The following is a 12,311-nucleotide window of genomic DNA, read 5'->3' as shown; positions in this document are numbered from 1 at the left end:
TATCAAGTTGACGGGACAGTCAGTATCAGGAGGGAAGCATCACAGTATTTATTCTGCATAGGAAGACATTAGGCTATTTCAGTCCACCTCACTTCCGTCTGTCTGTCAGTTGCGTGCGTGCGAAACGTCAGCAGTTTTGAGCGGCTATCAAGATCATTAATAAGAATATGACTGACCTTTCATTGTGATCTGTGTCTCTTTGTTATGCAAATATGCCTACGTGGAAAGTCAATTGTAATGCATTTTTATACGAAATATTGTGTTTTCCTTTTGCCTCAATGCACTGCAATGTCGGTCTTAAACACAGGGTGGTGCACTTTATCACACTTATCTTCGGTTGAACGCATAGGCTTATAGGCTATAGCCTACAGAATCAGGTAACGCTCATAGCCTTTGTTAATGTAATCAAAGAATATTGACAATGTGTTGTTGTTTTATAAACAAATAAATATAACAGCATAGGCCTACTTGCCCTCCCCTTACAAAATTGATTGACAACTAATCAAGGAATGGAAGTGGTTTGGAAATTTCCCCACACATTACATTTTCTCTCATTGTCACAACACTGGTTAATACATGTAGCGATGTACTGATGTCCTCTATTCTTGCAAGCCAGAGATAAATCTGGCACAAAGGCCCAGTGCTGACAAGGCTACACATCATAACTTTGCCTTCTTGGGCACTTTATCATTGCAACACAGACAAATTCCCAGCGTCTGTAAGTGCAAGGTATGCTGTACAGAATAATGGGTACAAAAACAACAGTGCAGTATATTTCCTGTCAGATGCTTTAATTCTATTGCATTTTAAATCCACAAATTTTAAATAATAAATGGAGAACAATTATTTCATGAGGATATGCTCAAAGCCAAATGGAATCTACATTCAATTAATTTGCTTTATGTTTAACTTATATACAGTACATAGATAGATGTGGCTGAAAACACCACTTGTTCAGAACATCAACATGGTACAGAGGTAACATACTGTAGTAGGGGCATAGTTAACACGTTGGAAGGTAAAGGCAGCAAGATCATGACACTAAAGACATAAGGAATATATGTTTATTATTTAAATGAAGTTCTAGCCAACTGTACTAATATAGTACAGCATGTAATAAAGCATTCTAATAAAGTACAGCATTAGACATTATTGACATTCAGTTTTGCTATTAGCCAGGCACTGTTCCGTCATATAGCTGTCCATCATCAATTTCAGTTCTGTTATTCATTATGTTCAGTAAAGGTATAATAGTTGTTCATGTTTAACAGCTAGCTGTAACTACTGTGCAGTTACTCAAATAATCATATCCCTGATAAGTCACTGTACAAGACCATAGCAGGTATTGGCAGCCATTGTTCATCATGCGGGTTACATTTCACACATTGTCATTGCTTTTATATGATTATTTTGGTTTCAAACTTAATGACAGGGAAACAATTTTACCGATCTATCATTACATTCAATAACAAAATGTAAACAAATGCAAAATGCATAGTTTTGCAGAGACTTGCTCAGATATCTGTTTAAACCAGGCCATCCATAGTTTATTGAAAATTATGAAGACTAATTTAAAACACTATATTCACCTTTCATTAAATAAATACATAATTTACTACTCATGGCAATAGGTATAAATGTGTCAGAAACAATAATTTGATGGTGTTAGGCACAAATAAAAGCTTTTTAGTTTCATAGGCTTATGTCGATAACAACGTGCTCGAAGACCACCGCTTTCCCTTTGAAGCTGGAGGAAAATAAAAAATTACGCCGGTCAGTGGACACCACGCTGGAAAGAGCGCGGAGACTGCACATAGATATCCTTGAACTTGGAGAACATTTTGATCTCCTCATCCCACAGGTAGATCTGCGTGAAGGAGTAACCGCTACCCAGGGCCAAGTAGTGCCTGTCCTTGAACGAAAAACGGTGGAGGACCATGGCGCCACGAGAAGGCAGGGCCTGCACTCGGTGAACTGCTTGCTGGTCCACTTGAGGACTTTGGAGTCACCAATGTAACACGCCATGGCCAGGAAGAGTTCTCGCCCACCCGGAAGGCTTTGACCGCCACCACATCGCCAACATTTGGGATTTCGCCGCGCAGCTGGAACTTCTGGCTGCTCTTGTTCCACAGGTAAATGACGGGTGCCTGAGAGCACTGGCCAAGATAAGATGGGACTTCCCCTCTAGCTCGACGAACTCTGCGCCTGTATCTCGGAACCACTCGGGGAGGAACTGGTAGGAGTAGAAACCGGCCTCGCTCCGGTCCGCTTGGTCGCTCCACTTGTACAGAGAGTTGATAGGCCCGCCTTGGAGCTGTCCACAACGATGAAGTACCACTCACCGGCTATTTGGAACACCTCAATGTCATTGGGTTTGGAGATGTTGAAGACCTCAATGGTTTGGAACTTGGTGAACTTGTTTTGTTGATCGTCAAACTTGTAGATGTGGGAGCCGCCAAAGAGCTGAGTCACGATTACCAAGACGTGGTTGTCAATCAGAACAGACTTGCATCCAACAAACAGACTTTCCTGGAGTAATATTGAAATAATTAGTAATAGTGATATTATGATTGAGAAAAAATGAAATAAAATATAGTCAGATTACAAGTCCTATAAACTCTACCACTATACTCAGCATTATGTCATATTCATGTGCTGGAATAGCTCACTGACCCAGACCCAGTCTGATGACCTGCAACGTATTCAGAAGAGAGGCATGCCGCACCATCCTAGCATGATACTCCAGTTACACTGAGGCACTTTAGACCCTGTCCCTAACACGGCTTCATGAAAGAAGGACACAACTCTGCACGGATTTCGCTGTCAACCTCCTAAAATCTAAATTAAAAGACTGGCTACCCCTGACGAAACACAGTGACAGGCAGGAACACCCGCGAGCCAAACCCAACTGAATATATACCAAAGTCTAGAACTGAACGGTACAAGAGGTCACCCACCCCATATTTCTGCTCATTGATTAAGGAGATTTTTTATAAAAATGTCTTTACTTTAATTTTTTTATTTAGTTGCTCTTATCTTAATATTTTGTATGCTCATTTACTTCAGTTTATACTGACTGCTATATGAGTGTAATAAAAACTTGAACTTGGAAAGAATGTTTCTCAAATTACATTCACAAGTTGTTTTAAGGTCCTGGCCAGTCAAATTCGTAATTTCTATTGAATTGTATGTGTTGAACAATAAATGTAAACTGAGTGTAAAAAACATTAGGAACACCTTCCTAATATTGAGTTGCACCCATTTTTTCCTAAATTCGCTGGGGCCTAAATTCAATTTGTTGGGGCATGGACTAAAAGGTGTCGAAAGCATTCCACAGGGAAGCTGGCGATGTTGACTCCAATGCTTCCCACAGTTGTGTCAAGTTGGCTGGATGTCCTTTGGGTGGTGGACCATTCTTGATACACACGGGAAACTGTTGAGTGTGAAAAACCCAGCAGCATTGCAGTTCTTGGTACACTTAAACCGGTGCGCCTGGCACCTACCACCATACCCTGTTCAGGCACTTAAATATTTTGTCTTGCCCACCTCTGAAGGGGAGAGACAATTGAGACACAATCCATGTCTCAATTGTCTCAAGGCTTATAACTCTTCTTTAACTTGTCTCCTCCCCTTCATCTACACTAATTGAAGTGGTTTTAACAGGTGACCTCAATAAGGGATCATAGCTTTCACCTGGATTCACCTGGTCAGTCTATGTCATGGAAAGAGCATGGAAATGTTTTGTAAACTCAGTGTATGGTACAACCAAAAAACATAAAAAATGGACAGTGAGACTTCTAGTATATTTAACTAAACAACAAGGATAGGCCTAGAACAATAAAATAAAATAAAAAAAACATTTAGCAAACTAACAAGAAAAGAGAATGTTATCAAACCTGTGATGTTATCGAAAGGCCTGAAATTCATTTCAATGTGGTCCCACTCCATGACCACACAGCTGCTGTAATTGGGGTCAGCCATCGCCACACAAATGTCCTCCTTATGGGAGAAAATGTCAGCCGACAAAGCCTGGGTTGGAATGGACTGATGACGTGACAAAGTCTGTGGGGCAGATAAGGAACACAACATGATGAACACAACACAAAAAATATGTACAGAGGAGACCCTGATATCACACAAGGCCACAACAATGTGGCAACTCTCAATTAGCTACAACAAATTAGTAATCAAATATAACTTGGATTTGAAGTATTAAAGCCTCCCATTGTCGCTATTGGTAATTTTTTTGTTAATTATTCAACAGCAAAGTACTGATGATGTCCAATACATTATTACAGAAAGTAAAAATGTATTTTACCATGTAAGAGTTTAAAAAGGTATTTGTGTTGTTGCAAGAAATCGGATCAACTGCTGAACAGACAACACACGGTGTGAAAGGACTGTGTGTCATGACACCTTTGTGTATCACAATATGTAAATCAACATGGTTCATAGTGTGTAGAGCTACTACTGTATATGTGTATAGTATTATTACAGTATCACACAGATGGCAAGTGTGGCTATAAATAAATTGCATAACTGTATATTTGATTCCTCCTCAACACACACACACACAAACACCAAAAATATTATAATTGAAAGGATAAATAATATAAATTGGTTGGGTGTGACATTTATGTTTGACCAGAGTTTGGAGGTGCGCTGGTTAAATTACCCGTGAGATACACCGTCCGGCAGGATGGGAAGTCGCTCAGACGTTTGCCCTTCATTTCATGGGACCTGCGCAGTTGACATCCGATACGGTAGCGCTGGTGTTTTTCAGCCACATCATCAGCCACTTGTTCTCGCAGTCACACTGAAATATGTTGCCTCGCAAATCCCTAACATGTGACAGAGGATGGATGCATTAACGCAAACGAATCCACCAAAAGATAGAATGTGATCACTTAGTAAAAGGCAAAGCTTAGGTCATAGTCTGGGAATTCAGAGTAAAAATAATGGGAACATTTATGCCATCCAGTATCCACACCTGCAAGAAAATAAGGTCTGGACTCTAGGGGCTAGTTTCCTGGACACAGATTAAAGGGATAGTTTGGGATTTTGACAATGAAGCCCTTTATCTACTTCCCTAAAATCAGTTAAACTCTTACCTAACCCTTTTTCCAAAACAACCCCTAGTCCCTTTCCCTAGCCCCCTTGTGTGTTTGCAGATTTGATGTAACAGGTAGAGCCGCCATCATATTGATTACACCTATCCAATCTCCAATCTCTCAGATGGACCTAGGGAAGGGGTTGAAGGTTGTCTCTGGACCAGAAGTAACATGCCATACACTTTTTAAAATGCCAAAACAACAACACATTATGGGCAACATTTTTTCATGAGCAATTGGCAGTTTTAATGCACAACATTAAAGAAAGTTTTCAAATGATATTGCACTTCAGATTATAAATGTGGAGTTTTACAGTATTTTTTCACAGATCTGTGCTCTGTTACGTGACAAAAATGGCACTTATGTGCATGCGGGACTAAGCTTGTCCCTAGTAAATATTTTGTGCACTATTTCTAAATCACTGGCTAGCCAGTGTACTGGAACAAATCACTTATTTCTTGAACCTACTAATAACAAGGTATATACACAAACCGATCATTAACTTTTAAGCACAAGCAGCATTCTGATTGAACTAGCTGAGTATAACAACCATTTCTGTTTATCTCATTCTCAATATTATATTCAAAACCATTATTCATTGGATATCAGGATATTCAATGTGATCTCGCTCAATAAATTGCAAATCACCATTCCCTGATGGCAAGCTTATAGAGGAGCATTAGCAGCCCATTTCGGTAGTCATCCTCCTTACATCGGGCAAGAAGGCGGTAGCCTTAAAAGCCTAATAAGAGCAGGTTGCCAACTGTCAATTAGAGATGTTTGGTGCAGTGTCAGTGCTGCCTCACAGAAACCCGTGGTCCTATAAGTGATTGCTAGCTGCTTTTTCTTACTCACAGCTCTAGCAGAGAGTTAAGATCGTGGGAAGAGATCCCTTGGCAAAGCCCTCATGTTGTTGATAGCCAGCGACCTGCGAGAGACAGAGCGGCAGGAGACAGTGAGAAAAACAATGTGTCGTCATGGAGAGAGATTCTTGGGTGGAGGATTGAGATGATAGAGATAATAGAGAATAGAAATGATAGAAATGGAAGGGATGATAGAAATGGTAGACATAATAGAGATTGATAGATCTGATAGACATGACAGCGGTGGTAGAGAGAGATGATCAGGGAGAGAGAAATGATAGAAAGATGGAAGAGATGGTAGAAATATAGTAGAGATGATAAAGATGATAGAAAATAGAGATGGTAGAGATGGAAAAGAATAGAGATCGAGAGAGGATAAAGATGGAAGAGATGGTAGAGACAGGGCCGTAACCAGGGTCTGAGTTTTAGTGAGGTTCAGGGGGACGGGGGATGGGGGCGGTGCTATTTGGAGAACAGCAAAAAGTCTATCTATAAACACATAGGCTGAATCTCAAACACTTTGAGCACTTCGAGCACTCGATCACTTGATATCACGTTATAAGTCAATCGAGTCAATCAAAAACGCCAGTTCTCGAGTCACCGAGGACTCCACTGCGCCCTTCGGAAGCTTTTTAACGAGTGGGCCCCGACTCGGCGCCCTTAGCAGCAGCTTCCTCCCATGAATCTTATCATGTTACCTAGTAACAACAGTCACTTCTACGCCACCCTCAAAATTAGTCATAATAAATCTAGATAAATCAAGAAATCTGTAATTAATTTTAAGTTTAATTTCGAGGATGTCTTAGTCGCGCGATTTTAGTTAAGGAGTTTTGTGTCTTTCTGAACTTTGATCATATACACGAAAACGCACTAGCTAAGCTAGATCATGTACACGATAACTTACTAGCTAAGCCTGAGCAAGTCACTTCATATGAAACGAAAGAGAAGCTGACCAACCAGCTAGTGCAACACTAAATTAAATACTCCTTCTATAAACAAGCGAGCTAGATAGTTAGCTAGCTATTGTTGTAACATGATTTTATCACAATGAACGAAGTTTTAATGAAGCAGCAAACAGCCTGCTCTGCCCTGAGTCTGTACAGTATTGAGTCTGTTGCTGCACTGCTGCTGTCACGACTTCCTCCGAAGCTGCCTCCTCTCTTGTTCGGGCAGGTTGCTCATCGCCATCAGCCTTCTAGCCACTGCCACCCCCTCATCTCATCATTCCATTTGATTTGTCTTTGTTTATTACACACACCTGGTTCATATCCCCTATCAAACCTGTATAAGTATTCCCTCTGCCCCCTTTGTCTTTGTGTGTGATTGTTTATTGTGGAGGTTACTATAGCTCAGTGGAGCTATGTTGTATATTGTATCGCCGGGATATTCACCCGTGTGTCGTGTTTTCTCCAGTGCGGTAATTACCGCACTGAAGTGTTTTACGCATTGCTGCGCAACCCGCTGTCTTACCGAATAAACCATTTATTCGGTGATTTACCCTCTGCGCCTGACTCCGTCCAAATCACCCGCCACAGAATCACACACCAACAGCATGGAGTCAGCAGGAGACGGGAATATGCCTGGAGTCGTGGAGCGGGCCCGAGGCATTCCAACAGGCAAGCCAGCTTGGGCGAAGCGATGGATCGGCTTCCCCGGGTCATCCAACGCCTGGAGAGGAGAGGACCCACCTCAGACCAGCTGAGCGACCGGATCCAGCCACCCACACCCCCAGCACCCAGAGGGATTCACCTATCCCGACGAGGGAGTATGACGGCACAGCGGGCCGCTGCCAGGGGATTCCTCGTGCAGCTGGACCTCTATTTGTCTACCATCAGCCCGGCTCCATCGGAGCGGGAGAAGGTGTCCGCCCCGTTCCTGCTCTCGGGAAAGCTCCTGGAGCGGGCCAACGCGGTCTGGAGTGAAGGAGGAGACGCGCTGGGACAACTACGGGAGTCCGCTCGCCTTTCCGGGCAGTCTCGACACCCCGAGGGAAGAGAGGCGGGGAGCGGCTGGTCCATCTCGGCAGGGGACGAGGACTGCGCGAGGACTTTGCCCTGGAGTGTAGAACTCTAGTGGCTGGGTCCGGGTGTATCTACTATTCTAACTCTTAACAGTAAGTTGAGACCTTGACTGAGTCCTAAAGAAATATACACTATCAGTCAAAAGTTTGGACACACCTACTTATTCAAGGGTTTTTCTTTATTTTTACTATTTCCTACATTGTATAATAATAGTGAAGAAATCAAAACTATGAAATAACACATATGGAATCATGTAGTAACCAAAAAGTGTTAAACAAATCAAAATATATTTTATATTTGAGATTTTCAAATAGCCACCTTTGTTTGATGACAGCTTTACACACTCTTGGCATTCTCTCAACCAGCTTCATGAGGTTGTCACCTGGAATGCATTTCAATTAACAGGTGTGCCTTCTTAAAAGTTAATTTGTGGAATTTCTTTCCTTCTTAATGCGTTTGAGCCAATCAGCTGTGTTGTGACAAGGTAGGGGGCTATACAGAACATAGCCCTATTTGGTAAAAGACCAAGTCTATATTATGGGCAAGAACAGCTCAAATAAGCAAAGAGAAAATGACAGTCCATCATTACTTTAAGACATGAAGGTCAGTCAATACGGAACACTTCAAGAACTTTGAAAGTTTCTTAGTGCAGATGCAAAAACCATCAAGCGCTATGAGAAACTGGCTCTCATGAGGACCACCACAGGAATAAAAGACCCAGACCAACATCAACTGTTCAGAGGGGCTGTAGAAATGTGTCCTTTGGTCTTGAGTCCAAATTTGAGATTTTTGGTTCCAACCGCCGTGTTTTGTGAGACGAGGGGTGAACGGATGATCTCCGCATGTGAAGTTCCCACCGTAAAGCATGGAGGAGGAGGTGTTATGGTGTGGGGGTGCTTTGCGGTGACACTGTCTGTTTTATTTAGAATTCAAGGCACACTTAACCAGTATGGCCACCACAGCATTCTGCAGCGATACGCCAACCCATCTGGTTTGGGCTTTGTGGGACTATCATTTGTTTTTCAACAGGACACGACCCAACACACCTCCAGGCTGTGTAAGTGCTATTTACCAAGAAGGAGAGTGATGGAGTGCTGCACCAGATGACCTGGCCTCCACAACTGACCTCAACCCAATTAAGATGTTTTGGGATGATTCGACGGCGGAGTGGAAGGAAAATCAGCCAACAAGTGCTAAGCATATGTGGGAACTCCTTCAAAACTGTTGGAAGAGCATTCCAGGTGGAAGCTGGCTGAGAGAATGCTGAGAGTGTGCAAAGCTGTCATCAAGGGCAAAGGGTGGAACATATGAAGAATCTCAAATGTAATATATATTGTTTAATACTTTTTTGGTTACTACATTATTCCATATGTGTTATTTCAACGTTTTGATGTCTTCACTATTATTCTACAATGTAGAAAATAGTAAAAAATACAGAAAAACCTTGAATCAGTAGGAGTGTCCAAACTTTTTGACTGGTACTGTATATATTTTTTCAAATTCAAACCTCCAGAGTCCGACTTGGTGTCCCATATGCACTTCTACGGCCCTGGGTAGAGAATAGAGATGGTAGAAATGGTAGCAGCAGACTTACAAATGAGTCACGCCTCGGAGACCTCTGAGGGCATTTTTGGTGATGGTCTCAATCTTGTTGCCCTCTATGAATCTGTTAATCACAAATGTAATAAATTAAGGGAGTAATGATGTTACTGTAGCTGTCTTTTGAGCTTTCCATTCAGTTTAAAAAACATGAAATTACTTATTTTACTAAAGCTAAGAGCTTTTCGTTTTATATGACAAAAATGAAGAAGAAAACCATGGCGAATTACAGGTATCACATTACACTAGTGTTCCATAGGCCACCTTAAAAGGTTTTTAGACATTGAAGAAGATTAATTCAGATGTTTGTAATCATACTGTTTCTGCAAAAACAGTTGACTGAGGAGAGGAAACCAAATTAGTTTGAACCAAATACTCACAAATATTCAAGATGAGGAAGGCCATAGAATGCATCATCTTTGATGGTGGTCAATGAATTTGAATTGAGAAGCCTGAGAAAATAAGAAAAACATGATACGTGTTGGGTCGTGATAGTCTAGATTCCAGAGACATATTCCACTTTTTAACATTTGGATGGCAAATGTGACACTTATTGAAGATGCAAAAAATTATTAGCAACACAGAGCTATGACCAAACAGACTTTCGAAGGCAATGAGATACTGTTCATAAATCAGGCCATTCAGACTGACACTAATCCCTGCATGTGTCTCTGTCTGATATAATAATAATAATAATAATAATAATAATAATAATAATTATGCCATTTACCAGACGATTTTATCCAAAGCGTCTTAGTCATGCATGCATAAATTTGTACGTTTGGGTAGCACCAGGATTTGCAAGCGTCATGTTTACTAACTGAGCCAAACAGGACCACATCTTGATCCGAATTGTAGTTACAGTTATGGTGAAGGCCACATCCGCTGGCATTGCTGAATCCAGTGTATAGGGAACTATAAAAACAAAATATTCAGGTACATGCTGAAGATGTAAATTATGTGTCTACGTACAGCAACCGCAGAGAGGGGCATGAGGGAGAACATGGCCTCAGTGATTTCTGCGAGGGATCCATTTACTATGCCCCTGGTGGAAGATCGACATGATATTGGACAATATGAACCCAGCATTAGCGCTATTAATATGCTTCAGTTGTCTCAATAGACTGTAACGAGGAAATCATTACTTGTAACTTGAAGTCAATACAAAACTTCATGTCACTACACAATTGATGCTTGTACGTTTTCCAACATTCCATATGATAGGCCTACTGTGTTTTCCTTTCAACTTTGTGTGATGATGAATACATGAGGAGAATACTCAGCAGTGAGTTGATGTCATATCGGGATAGTCCGTGGCACACTTGAGGTCCCGACACAGATAATGGTCTCCTGGAGCACGAGCATCCTGAAGGGCATCGAAAAAACCTTTTTAGGTGCAGCTAGACTGGCTTGACCGAGACACAGTAGAACCAAATTGATCCATAACCAATGCTTCGAGGCTAACATGTCGATTTTGTAACATTTATGACAATGACAGAGAGCAACTTCGATGCACCACTACCCCGATTCACCGCTCGTTGAATGCAGCAGTGGACAGAAGAACACCTGACATAAGCAGATTCTGCTGCAGATGCTTTCACGCCAGGCTACTCAATTTCCCATCCAACTCAATTCAGGGGGATTTCCGGGATTCCAGGCAAGCTCCGGTCGATTAAAATATCAAAAAACGTTTGATGATAATATCATTAGTTAGCCTTCTTTCGAAGCGCCAATAGGAGAGAAAGTTGGCCCATATGTGCGACAGACTGGTGATCTTTGAAATCTTGCCGAATCGGAAAATAGCACCATGGACAGCGGACAAACGCAACATTTTCGAGGAGCAATGTGCGAGCGGGGGGTGTTTTGTTTTTAGTTTGAAAATAGATTATTGTAATTTGAGAAGCAACAAAATATGAGGTGCGTTATGTATCAATAACTTCTCCTTTTTTCAACACATAAGCCCACGTGTCCGCCATGGTAATATCTGCTTTTTGTAGGGATACATTTCTCCTTTATAAACAGGCTACTGTCCGCAATTATGTTACAGTTCATATTTACTGCTGTGCCTTTTTGAATAATTTAATCGTACGTGAGATCTAATATCGCGCCCTTATAGATTTGTTTTGTCTGATGCCTGATTACAACTAAATTCAAGTGGAGCCATCCGAGTTATTTTTTAGAACATGGTTGATTTACAGGTGTAGGATCTTAATTTGACCAATAGGCCTATTGTCGCAGCAAAATAAACCACAGTAGTCCTAACAGGATTTGAAAGTTTAGTCCATAATGTTGCTTGGAAATTAGACTTAATGAAAAGTACAATAGCCTGTTAATATAACAAGTGTTATTGCGTGTTTTCAGTGAATTTGTATAAATCGTGAAGCTCATCTCACTTTGCAGTGCATAAATATTCCCAGCAACAAAAAGAGTAATCACATTAAGATCCCACACCTGTACAGTCGATAAGGAAGGATAACTACAGCTGAGGCAGGGTCATCACGTAGCTTCTAGACTAGCCTCAAAGTCATAAACCCCACCCATATCCACAATTTATCTTCTTTAAATGTTATTTTAAAATAACCTAACCCTCACCTTGCCAACCTACCCCCCCAATTAAGCAAATTTAAATTAAGATCGTTTTTGTAGCCAATTTTGACTTTGAAGCTGTGAATCTCACTTTGTGGGCTGTGTGGAATCTGAATGTGAGGATAGAGAAG

General features: G+C 41.3%; 1 pseudogene; it reads right to left on the bottom strand.

Annotated features, from left to right (window-relative positions):
- Positions 1-1,692: 1,692 nt before the first annotated feature.
- LOC123490402 lies at positions 1,693-10,994 on the bottom strand (annotated as a pseudogene).
- Positions 10,995-12,311: the final 1,317 nt, after the last annotated feature.

Source organism: Coregonus clupeaformis, unplaced genomic scaffold, assembly GCF_020615455.1.
Source record: "Coregonus clupeaformis isolate EN_2021a unplaced genomic scaffold, ASM2061545v1 scaf3838, whole genome shotgun sequence".
NCBI classification, from domain to species: domain Eukaryota; kingdom Metazoa; phylum Chordata; class Actinopteri; order Salmoniformes; family Salmonidae; genus Coregonus; species Coregonus clupeaformis.
Note: the sequence above shows the minus strand (reverse complement) of the source record. Positions and strands in the feature narration are given on the sequence as shown.